Here is a 12260-nt window from a genome sequence, read left to right on the forward strand (position 1 = left end):
TTGCCCGTCCAGACACCTCCAGCTAGTCTCTCATTGGTTCTCCCTATTCCTGTATATCTTCCGCAGAAATTGCAAACTGGGCCAAACAGGAGGTTAAAGGCGCTGACTCTCCAAGTGGGGAGAGTGTTAGTAAAGCGTCTGGAATGTTGCACCCGAGTACCAGGGGAGGAAAACTGAGACATATTTGAACACGTCTCCCGTTCACACGGTTGATCATACTCCGGGTTCCACATGCATGTTTTAGCTGAAGGAAGAATACCTTAAACCTGCAGAGTTGAGACCCGTGGAATGGGTACCATGCAATATGACTTCAAAGGGTCTTCATTTGCTCACCGAACCCCTCCAATCCTATCACTGCTGCGTTTATGCCCCTGTACACACGCTTGATTCTCTTTTGGAGACATAGCAATCCATAGGTTTTAAGATACTTACTAGTCAGGTACATTCTTAGGCGTTTAATATGGGGTGTTGAGTCCATTTCGTTGAGCAAGGAGTAGCTCTTGTCTGTTCCATATTTGGCTTAAGGAACTTTATCTGTGCTCATTTCTATCTCTGGTTTTATGCAGCACCCCAACTCACCTTTCCCCTTAAGCAAGCATAAGTTGCTTTTCTAAATTTGAGACCCTGTTCTGTTTTGGAATTCAGTTCCTGTGTAGCCAAGTTTACATTCCGTGTATTAGTGATATCTTATGATGTTTCTTTTTCTGTGTGACTTATTTCAGTTAGAATCATCGTACCTGAATCCACTCATTATGCTGCTACGGGGCTGATGACATAGATTTCATTGCTGAGTGATACTGCATTGTACGTAAGTACCACAAGTTCTTTATCCATTTTTCACTTTCTGTGATATTGAACTTGTACGGTAAACGACGTTCTTGTAAACAGAGGCGTCCCAAACTTTGGGGTGGCTGTGTCATTTTGATTTTAATTTCCCTAAGCTATAGGACCATAAGTGGAAGTGCCCTAGGCTCTGTTGCTTTGTTTTTTAGATATTTCAGGAAACACCATACACTTCTCCCAAGTGTCTGTTGGCAATTTACATCCCGCCCATCAGCATAACAAGGCTCCCAGTTCTCCATGGCCTGTCCTGTCTTTCTGGATTTTACACTTTTTTCAGATGGCCCTTTTGACCAGGGGGAAGTGAGACTTCATTGTAGTGCAGATTTCCTTTGCAAGTTTGCTTGGTTGGCCAAAAAGTGCGTATGCATTTTTTCCTGAATATATTCAGGAAAAAACGCATACGCCCTTTTTGGCCAAGTGCATCATTGTGGACGTTCTGCCTCTTTTCCTATGCTTTCAATGCAATTCCAGTCTACCTCCTGAAATCGGGTTCCTGCAATTCTGCCCCGCTTTCAAGTCCTCTTGGCAGCCTTACTTCAGTCTATTTTTGGACGATAGCTGTCATTTATAACTCTGCAGGTTTGTGAATTACAGTGCCCCTGAGCTCCTTTCTTCAACTCGCTTTCTTTTGACCTGGCCGCAACACCGCAGGATGGCTTCAGGCCCTAATCTGGTTCCGGCACGGCACGCTGAGCCTTTGGTTAATTCCTCTTCCTGGTGGGAAATGAGAGTTAAATTTGCCCGTCCAGACACCTCCAGCTAGTCTCTCATTGGTTCTCGCTATTCCTGTTCATCTTCCGCAGAAATTGCAAACTGGGCCAAACAGGAGGTTAAAGGGACTGACTCTCCAAGTCGGGAGAGTGTTAGTAAAGCGTCTGGAATGTTGCACCCGAGTACCAGGGGAGAAAAACTGAGACATATTTGAACACGTCTCCCGTTCACACGGTTGATCATACTCTGGGTTCCACATGAATGTTTTAGCTGAAAGAAGAATACTTTGAACCTGCAGAGTTGAGACCCGTGGAATGGGTACCATGCAATATGACTTCAAAGGGTCTTCATTTGCTCACCGAACCTCTCCAATCCTATCACTGCTGCGTTTATGCCCCTGTACACATGCTTGATTCTCTTTCGGAGACATAGCAATCCATAGCTTTTAACATACTTACTAGTCAGGTACATTCTTAGGCGTTTAATATGCGGTGTTGAGTCCATTTCGTTGAGCAAGCAGTAGCTCTTGTCTATTCCATATTTGGCTTAAGGAACTTTATCTGTGCTCATTTCAATCTCTGGTTTTATGCAGCACCCCAACTCACCTTTACCCTTAAGCAAGCATAAGTTGGTTTTCTAAATTTGAGACCCTGTTCTGTTCTGTAATTCAGTTCCTGTGTAGCCAAGTTTCCATTCCGTGTATTACTGATATCTTATGATGTTTCTTTTTCTGTGTGACTTATTTCAGTTAGACTCATCATACCTGAATCCACTCATTGTGCTGCTAAGGGCCTGATGACACAGATTTCATTGCTGAGTGATATTGCTTTGTAAGTAAATACCACAACTTCTTTATCCATTTTTCACTTTCTGCGATGTTGAACTTGTACTGTAAACGAGGTTCTTGTAAACAGAGCCGTTCCAAACATTGAGGTGGCTGTGTCTTTTTGATTTTAATTTCCCTAAGCTATAGGACCATAAGTGGAAGTGCCCTAGGCTCTGTTGCTTTGTTTTTTAGATGTTTCAGGAAACACCATACACTTCTCCCAAGTGTCTGTTGGCAACTTACATCCCGCCCATCAGCATAACAAGGCTCCCAGTTCTCCATGGCCTGTCCTGCCTTTCTGGATTTTACACTTTTTTCAGATGGCCCTTTTGACTGGGGGGAAGTGAGACTTCATTGTAGTGCAGATTTCCTTTGCAAGCTTGCTTGGTTGGCCAAAAAGGGCGTATGCGTGTTTTCCTGAATATATTCAGGAAAACACGCATACGCCCTTTTTGGCCAAGTGCATCATTGTGGACGTTCTGCCTCTTTTCCTATGCTTTCAATGCAATTCCAGTCTACCTCCTGAAATCGGTTTCCTGCAATTCTGCCCCGCTTTCAAGTCCTCTTGGCAGCCTTACTTCAGTCTATTTTTGGACGATAGCTGTCATTTATAACTCTGCAGGTTTGTGAATTACAGTGACCCTGAGCTCCTTTCTTCAACTCGCTTTCTTGTGACCTGCCGCAACACCGCAGGATGGCTTCAGGCCCTAATCTGGTTCCGGCACGGCACGCTGAGCCTTTGGTTATTTCCTCTTCCTGGTGGGAAATGAGAGTTAAATTTGCCCGTCCAGACACCTCCAGCTAGTCTCTCATTGGTTCTCCCTATTCCTGTATATCTTCCGCAGAAATTGCAAACTGGGCCAAACAGGAGGTTAAAGGCGCTGACTCTCCAAGTGGGGAGAGTGTTAGTAAAGTGTCTGGAATGTTGCACCCGAGTACCAGGGGAGGAAAACTGAGACATATTTGAACACGTCTCCCGTTCACACGGTTGATCATACTCCGGGTTCCACATGCATGTTTTAGCTGAAGGAAGAATACCTTAAACCTGCAGAGTTGAGACCCGTGGAATGGGTACCATGCAATATGACTTCAAAGGGTCTTCATTTGCTCACCGAACCCCTCCAATCCTATCACTGCTGCGTTTATGCCCCTGTACACATGCTTGATTCTCTTTTGGAGACATAGCAATCCATAGGTTTTAAGATACTTACTAGTCAGGTACATTCTTAGGCGTTTAATATGGGGTGTTGAGTCCATTTCGTTGAGCAAGGAGTAGCTCTTGTCTGTTCCATATTTGGCTTAAGGAACTTTATCTGTGCTCATTTCTATCTCTGGTTTTATGCAGCACCCCAACTCACCTTTCCCCTTAAGCAAGCATAAGTTGCTTTTCTAAATTTGAGACCCTGTTCTGTTTTGGAATTCAGTTCCTGTGTAGCCAAGTTTACATTCCGTGTATTAGTGATATCTTATGATGTTTCTTTTTCTGTGTGACTTATTTCAGTTAGAATCATCGTACCTGAATCCACTCATTATGCTGCTACGGGGCTGATGACATAGATTTCATTGCTGAGTGATACTGCATTGTACGTAAGTACCACAAGTTCTTTATCCATTTTTCACTTTCTGTGATATTGAACTTGTACGGTAAACGACGTTCTTGTAAACAGAGGCGTCCCAAACTTTGGGGTGGCTGTGTCATTTTGATTTTAATTTCCCTAAGCTATAGGACCATAAGTGGAAGTGCCCTAGGCTCTGTTGCTTTGTTTTTTAGATATTTCAGGAAACACCATACACTTCTCCCAAGTGTCTGTTGGCAATTTACATCCCGCCCATCAGCATAACAAGGCTCCCAGTTCTCCATGGCCTGTCCTGCCTTTCTGGATTTTACACTTTTTTCAGATGGCCCTTTTGACCAGGGGGAAGTGAGACTTCATTGTAGTGCAGATTTCCTTTGCAAGTTTGCTTGGTTGGCCAAAAAGTGCGTATGCATTTTTTCCTGAATATATTCAGGAAAAAACGCATACGCCCTTTTTGGCCAAGTGCATCATTGTGGACGTTCTGCCTCTTTTCCTATGCTTTCAATGCAATTCCAGTCTACCTCCTGAAATCGGGTTCCTGCAATTCTGCCCCGCTTTCAAGTCCTCTTGGCAGCCTTACTTCAGTCTATTTTTGGACGATAGCTGTCATTTATAACTCTGCAGGTTTGTGAATTACAGTGCCCCTGAGCTCCTTTCTTCAACTCGCTTTCTTTTGACCTGGCCGCAACACCGCAGGATGGCTTCAGGCCCTAATCTGGTTCCGGCACGGCACGCTGAGCCTTTGGTTAATTCCTCTTCCTGGTGGGAAATGAGAGTTAAATTTGCCCGTCCAGACACCTCCAGCTAGTCTCTCATTGGTTCTCGCTATTCCTGTTCATCTTCCGCAGAAATTGCAAACTGGGCCAAACAGGAGGTTAAAGGGACTGACTCTCCAAGTCGGGAGAGTGTTAGTAAAGCGTCTGGAATGTTGCACCCGAGTACCAGGGGAGAAAAACTGAGACATATTTGAACACGTCTCCCGTTCACACGGTTGATCATACTCTGGGTTCCACATGCATGTTTTAGCTGAAAGAAGAATACTTTGAACCTGCAGAGTTGAGACCCGTGGAATGGGTACCATGCAATATGACTTCAAAGGGTCTTCATTTGCTCACCGAACCTCTCCAATCCTATCACTGCTGCGTTTATGCCCCTGTACACATGCTTGATTCTCTTTCGGACACATAGCAATCCATAGCTTTTAACATACATACTAGTCAGGTACATTCTTAGGCGTTTAATATGCGGTGTTGAGTCCATTTCGTTGAGCAAGCAGTAGCTCTTGTCTATTCCATATTTGGCTTAAGGAACTTTATCTGTGCTCATTTCAATCTCTGGTTTTATGCAGCACCCCAACTCACCTTTACCCTTAAGCAAGCATAAGTTGGTTTTCTAAATTTGAGACCCTGTTCTGTTCTGTAATTCAGTTCCTGTGTAGCCAAGTTTCCATTCCGTGTATTACTGATATCTTATGATGTTTCTTTTTCTGTGTGACTTATTTCAGTTAGACTCATCATACCTGAATCCACTCATTGTGCTGCTAAGGGCCTGATGACACAGATTTCATTGCTGAGTGATATTGCTTTGTAAGTAAATACCACAACTTCTTTATCCATTTTTCACTTTCTGCGATGTTGAACTTGTACTGTAAACGAGGTTCTTGTAAACAGACCCGTTCCAAACATTGGGGTGGCTGTGTCTTTTTGATTTTAATTTCCCTAAGCTATAGGACCATAAGTGGAAGCGCCCTAGGTTCTGTTGCTTTGTTTTTTAGATGTTTCAGGAAACACCATACACTTCTCCCGAGTGGTTGTTGGCAATTTACATCCCGCCCATCAGCATAACAAGGCTCCCAGTTCTCCATGGCCTGTCCTGCCTTTCTGGATTTTACACTTTTTTCAGATGGCCCTTTTGACCGGGGGGAAGTGAGACTTCATTGTAGTGCAGATTTCCTTTGCAAGCTTGCTTGGTTGGCCAAAAAGGGCGTATGCGTTTTTTCCTGAATATATTCAGGAAAAAACGCATACGCCCTTTTTGGCCAAGTGCATCATTGTGGACGTTCTGCCTCTTTTCCTATGCTTTCAATGCAATTCCAGTCTACCTCCTGAAATCGGTTTCCTGCAATTCTGCCCCGCTTTCAAGTCCTCTTGGCAGCCTTACTTCAGTGTATTTTTGGACGATAGCTGTCATTTATAACTCTGCAGGTTTGTGAATTACAGTGCCCCTGAGCTCCTTTCTTCAACTCGTTTTCTTGTGAGCTGGCCGAAACACCGCAGGATGGCTTCAGGCCCTAATCTGGTTCCGGCACGGCACGCTGAGCCTTTGGTTAATTCCTCTTCCTGGTGGGAAATGAGAGTTAAATTTGCCCGTCCAGACACCTCCAGCTAGTCTCTCATTGGTTCTCGCTATTCCTGTTCATCTTCCGCAGAAATTGCAAACTGGGCCAAACAGGAGGTTAAAGGGACTGACTCTCCAAGTCGGGAGAGTGTTAGTAAAGCGTCTGGAATGTTGCACCCGAGTACCAGGATACGAAAACTGAGACATATTTGAACACGTCTCCCGATCACATGGTTGATCATACTCTGGGTTCCACATGCATGTTTTAGCTGAAGGAAGAATACCTTAAACCTTGAGAGTTGAGACCCGTGTAATGGGTACCATGCAATATGACTTCAAAGGGTCTTCATTTGCTCACCGAACCTCTCCAATCCTATGACTGCTGCGTTTATGCCCCTGTACACACGCTTGATTCTCTTTTGGAGACATAGCACTCCATAGGTTTTAAGATACTTACTAGTCAGGTACATTCTTAGGCGTTTAATATGGGGTCTTGAGTCCATTTCGTTGAGCAAGGAGTAGCTCTTGTCTATTCCATATTTGGCTTAAGGAACTTTATCTGTGCTCATTTCAATCTCTGGTTTTATGCAGCACCCCAACTCACCTTTCCCCTTAAGCAAGCATAAGTTGGTTTTCTAAATTTGAGATCCTGTTCTGTTTTGGAATGCAGTTCCTGTGTAGCCAAGTTTACATTCCGTGTATTAGTGATATCTTATGATGTTTCTTTTTCTGTGTGACTTATTTCAGTTAGAATCATCGTACCTGAATCCACTCATTATGCTGCTACGGGCCTGATGACATAGATTTCATTGCTGAGTGATACTGCATTGTACGTAAGTACCACAAGTTCTTTATCCATTTTTCACTTTCTGTGATATTGAACTTGTACGATAAACGAGGTTCTTGTAAATGGAGGCGTCCCAAACTTTGGGGTGGCTGTGTCTTTTTGATTTTAATTTCCCTAAGCTATAGGACCATAAGTGGAAGTGCCCTAGGCTCTGCTGCTTTGTTTTTTAGATGTTTCAGGAAACACCATACACTTCTCCTGAGTGTCTGTTGGCAATTTACATCCCGCCCATCAGCATAACAAGGCTCCCAGTTCTCCATGGCCTGTCCTGCCTTTCTGGATTTTACACTTTTTTCAGATGACCCTTTTGACCAGGGAGAAGTGAGACTTCATTGTAGTGCAGATTTCCTTTGCAAGTTTGCTTGGTTGGCCAAAAAGGGCGTATGCGTTTTTTCCTGAATATATTCAGGAAAAAACGCATACGCTCTTTTTGGCCAAGTGCATCATTGTGGACGTTCTGCCTCTTTTCCTATGCTTTCAATGCAATTCCAGTCTACCTCCTGAAATCGGGTTCCTGCAATTCTGCCCCGCTTTCAAGTCCTCTTGGCAGCCTTACTTCAGTCTATTTTTGGACGATAGCTGTCATTTATAACTCTGCAGGTTTGTGAATTACAGTGCCCCTGAGCTCCTTTCTTCAACTCGCTTTCTTTTGAGCTGGCCGCAACACCGCAGGATGGCTTCAGGCCCTAATCTGGTTCCGGTACGGCACGCTGAGCCTTTGGTTATTTCCTCTTCCTGGTGGGAAATGAGAGTTAAATTTGCCCGTCCAGACACCTCCATCTAGCCTCTCATTGGTTCTCGCTATTCCTGTTCATCATCCGCGGAAATTGCAAACTGTGCCAAACAGGAGGTTAAAGGCGCTGACTCTCCAAGTGGGGAGAGTGTTAGTAAAGCGTCTGGAATGTTGCACCCGAGTACCAGGGTACGAAAACTGAGACATATTTGAACACGTCTCCCGATCCCATGGTTGATCATACTCTGGGTTCCACATGCATGTTTTAGCTGAAGGAAGAATACCTAAAACCTGGGTAGTTGAAACCCGTGGAATGGGTACCATGCAATATGACTTCAAAGGGTCTTCATTTGCTCACCGAACCTCTCCAATCCTATCACTGCTGCGTTTATGCCCCTGTACACATGCTTGATTCTCTTTCGGAGACATAGCAATCCATAGGTTTTAAGATACTTACTAGTCAGGTACATTCTTAGGCGTTTAATATGCGGTGTTGAGTCCATTTCGTTGAGCAAGGAGTAGCTCTTGTCTATTCCATATTTGGCTTAAGGAACTTTATCTGTGCTCATTTCAATCTCTGGTTTTATGCAGCACCCCAACTCACCTTTACCCTTAAGCAAGCATAAGTTGGTTTTCTAAATTTGAGACCCTGTTCTGTTCTGTAATTCAGTTCCTGTGTAGCCAAGTTTCCATTCCGTGTATTACTGATATCTTATGATGTTTCTTTTTCTGTGTGACTTATTTCAGTTAGAATCATCATACCTGAATCCACTCATTGTGCTGCTAAGGGCCTGATGACACAGATTTCATTGCTGAGTGATATTGCTTTGTAAGTAAATACCACAACTTCTTTATCCATTTTTCACTTTCTGCGATGTTGAACTTGTACTGTAAACGAGGTTCTTGTAAACAGAGCCGTTCCAAACTTTGGGGTGGCTGTGTCTTTTTGATTTTAATTTCCCTAAGCTATAGGACCATAAGTGGAAGTGCCCTAGGCTCTGTTGCTTTGTTTTTTAGATGTTTCAGGAAACACCATACACTTCTCCCGAGTGTCTGTTGGCAATTTACATCTCGCCCATCAGCATAACAAGGCTCCCAGTTCTCAATGGCCTGTTGCCTTTCTGGATTTTACACTTTTTTCAGATGGCCCTTTTGACCGGGGGGAAGTGAGACTTCATTGTATTGCAGATTTCCTTTGCAAGCTTGCTTGGTTGGTCAAAAAGTGCGTATGCGTTTTTTCCTGAATATATTCAGGAAAAAACGCATACGCCCTTTTTGGCCAAGTGCATCATTGTGGACGTTCTGCCTCTTTTCCTATGCTTTCAATGCAATTCCAGTCTACCTCCTGAAATCGGTTTCCTGCAATTCTGCCCCGCTTTCAAGTCCTCTTGGCAGCCTTACCTCAGTCTATTTTTGGACGATAGCTGTCATTTATAACTCTGCAGGTTTGTGAATTACAGTGCCCCTGAGCTCCTTTCTTCAACTCGTTTTCTTGTGACCTGGCCGCAACACCACAGGATGGCTTCAGGCCCTAATCTTGTTCCGGCCCGTCATGCTGAGCCTTTGGTTAATTCCTCTTCCTGGTGGGAAATGAGAGTTAAATTTGCCCGTCCAGACACCTCCAGCTAGCCTCTCATTGGTTCTCACTATTCCTGTTCATCTTCCGCAGAAATTGCAAACTGGGCCAAACAGGAGGTTAAAGGCACTGACTCTCCAAGTAGGGAGAGTGTTAGTAAAGCGTCTGGAATGTTGCACCCGAGTACCAGGGGAGGAAAACTGAGACATATTTGAACACGTCTCCCGTTCACATGGTTGATCATACTCTGGGTTCCACATGCATGTTTTAGCTGAAGGAAGAATACCTTAAACCTGGAGAGTTGAGACCCGTGTAATGGGTACCATGCAATATGACTTCAAAGGGTCTTCATTTGCTCACGAACCTCTCCAATCCTATCACTGCTGCGTTTATGCCCCTGTACACATGCTTGATTCTCTTTCGGAGACATAGCAATCCATAGGTTTTAAGATACTTACTAGTCAGGTACATTCTTAGGCGTTTAATATGCGGTGTTGAGTCCATTTCGTTGAGTAAGGAGTAGCTCTTGTCTATTCCATATTTGGCTTAAGGAAATTTATCTGTGCTCATTTCAATCTCTGGTTTTATGCAGCACCCCAACTCACCTTTCCCCTTAAGCAAGCATAAGTTGGTTTTCTAAATTTGAGACCCTGTTCTGTTCTGTAATTCAGTTCCTGTGTAGCCAAGTTTACATTCCGTGTATTACTGATATCTTATGATGTTTCTTTTTCTGTGTGACTTATTTCAGTTAGAATCATCATACCTGAATCCACTCATTGTGCTGCTAAGGGCCTGATGACAAAGATTTTATTGCTGAGTGATATTGCTTTGTAAGTAAATACCACAACTTCTTTATCCATTTTTCACTTTCTGCGATGTTGAACTTGTACTGTAAACGAGGTTCTTGTAAACAGAGCCGTTCCAAACTTTGGGGTGGCTGTGTCTTTTTGATTTTAATTTCCCTAAGCTATAGGACCATAAGTGGAAGTGCCCTAGGCTCTGTTGCTTTGTTTTTTAGATGTTTCAGGAAACACCATACACTTCTCCCGAGTGTCTGTTGGCAATTTACATCCCGCCCATCAGCATAACAAGGCTCCCAGTTCTCCATGGCCTGTCCTGCCTTTCTGGATTTTACACTTTTTTCAGATGGCCCTTTTGACCGGGGGGAATTGAGACTTCATTGTAGTGCAGATTTCCTTTGCAAGCTTGCTTGGTTGGCCAAAATGGGCGTATGCGTTTTTTCCTGAATATATTCAGGAAAAAACGCATACGCTCTTTTTGGCCAAGTGCATCATTGTGGACGTTCTGCCTCTTTTCCTATGCTTTCAATGCAATTCCAGTCTACCTCCTGAAATCGGGTTCCTGCAATTCTGCCCCGCTTTCAAGTCCTCTTGGCAGCCTTACTTCAGTCTATTTTTGGACGATAGCTGTCATTTATAACTCTGCAGGTTTGTGAATTACAGTGCCCCTGAGCTCCTTTCTTCAACTCGCTTTCTTGTGACCTGGCCGCAACACCGCAGGATGGCTTCAGGCCCTAATCTGGTTACGGCCCGGCATGCTGAGCCTTTGGTTCATTCCTCTTCCTGGTGGGAAATGAGAGTTAAATTTGCCCGTCCAGACACCTCCAGCTAGCCTCTCATTGGTTCTCGCTATTCCTGTTCATCTTCCGCAGAAATTGCAACCTGGGTCAAACAGGAGGTTAAAGGGACTGACTCTCCAAGTCGGGAGAGTGTTAGTAAAGCGTCTGGAATGTTGCACCCGAGTACCAGGGTACGAAAACTGAGACATATTTGAACACGTCTCCCGATCACATGGTTGATCATACTCTAGGTTCCACATGCATGTTTTAGCTGAAGGAAGAATACCTTAAACCTGGGTAGTTGAAACCCGTGTAATGGGTACCATGCAATATGACTTCAAAGGGTCTTCATTTGCTCACCGAACCTCTCCAATCCTATCACTGCTGTGTTTATGCCCCTGTACACATGCTTGATTCTCTTTCGGAGACATAGCAATCCATAGGGTTTAAGATACTTACTTGTCAGGTACATTCTTAGGCGTTTAATATGGGGTGTTGAGTCCATTTCGTTGAGCAAGGAGTAGCTCTTTTCTATTCCATATTTGGCTTAAGGAACTTTATCTGTGCTCATTTCAATCTCTGGTTTTATGCAGCAACCCAACTCACCTTTACCCTTAAGCAAGCATAAGTTGATTTTCTAAATTTGAGACCCTGTTCTGTTCTGTAATTCAGTTCCTGTGTAGCCAAGTTTCCATTCCGTGTATTACTGATATCTTATGATGTTTCTTTTCCTGTGTGACTTATTTCAGTTAGAATCATCATACCTGAATCCACTCATTGTGCTGCTAAGGGCCTGATGACATAGATTTCATTGCTGAGTGATATTGCTTTGTAAGTGAATACCACAACTTCTTTATCCATTTTTCACTTTCTGCGATGTTGAACTTGTACTGTAAACGAGGTTCTTGTAAACAGAGCCGTTCCAAACTTTGGGGTGGCTGTGTCTTTTTGATTTTAATTTCCCTAAGCTATAGGACCATAAGTGGAAGTGCCCTAGGCTCTGTTGCTTTGTTTTTTAGATGTTTCAGGAAACACCATACACTTCTCCCGAGTGGTTGTTGGCAATTTACATCCCGCCCATCAGCATAACAAGGCTCCCAGTTCTCAATGGCCTGTTGCCTTTCTGGATTTTACACTTTTTTCAGATGGCCCTTTTGACCGGGGGGAAGTGAGACTTCATTGTAGTGCAGATTTCCTTTGCAAGCTTGTTTGGTTGGCCAAAAAGGGCGTA

This window comes from Stenella coeruleoalba (genome assembly GCF_951394435.1).
Source record: "Stenella coeruleoalba genome assembly, contig: scaffold_77, whole genome shotgun sequence".
NCBI classification, from domain to species: domain Eukaryota; kingdom Metazoa; phylum Chordata; class Mammalia; order Artiodactyla; family Delphinidae; genus Stenella; species Stenella coeruleoalba.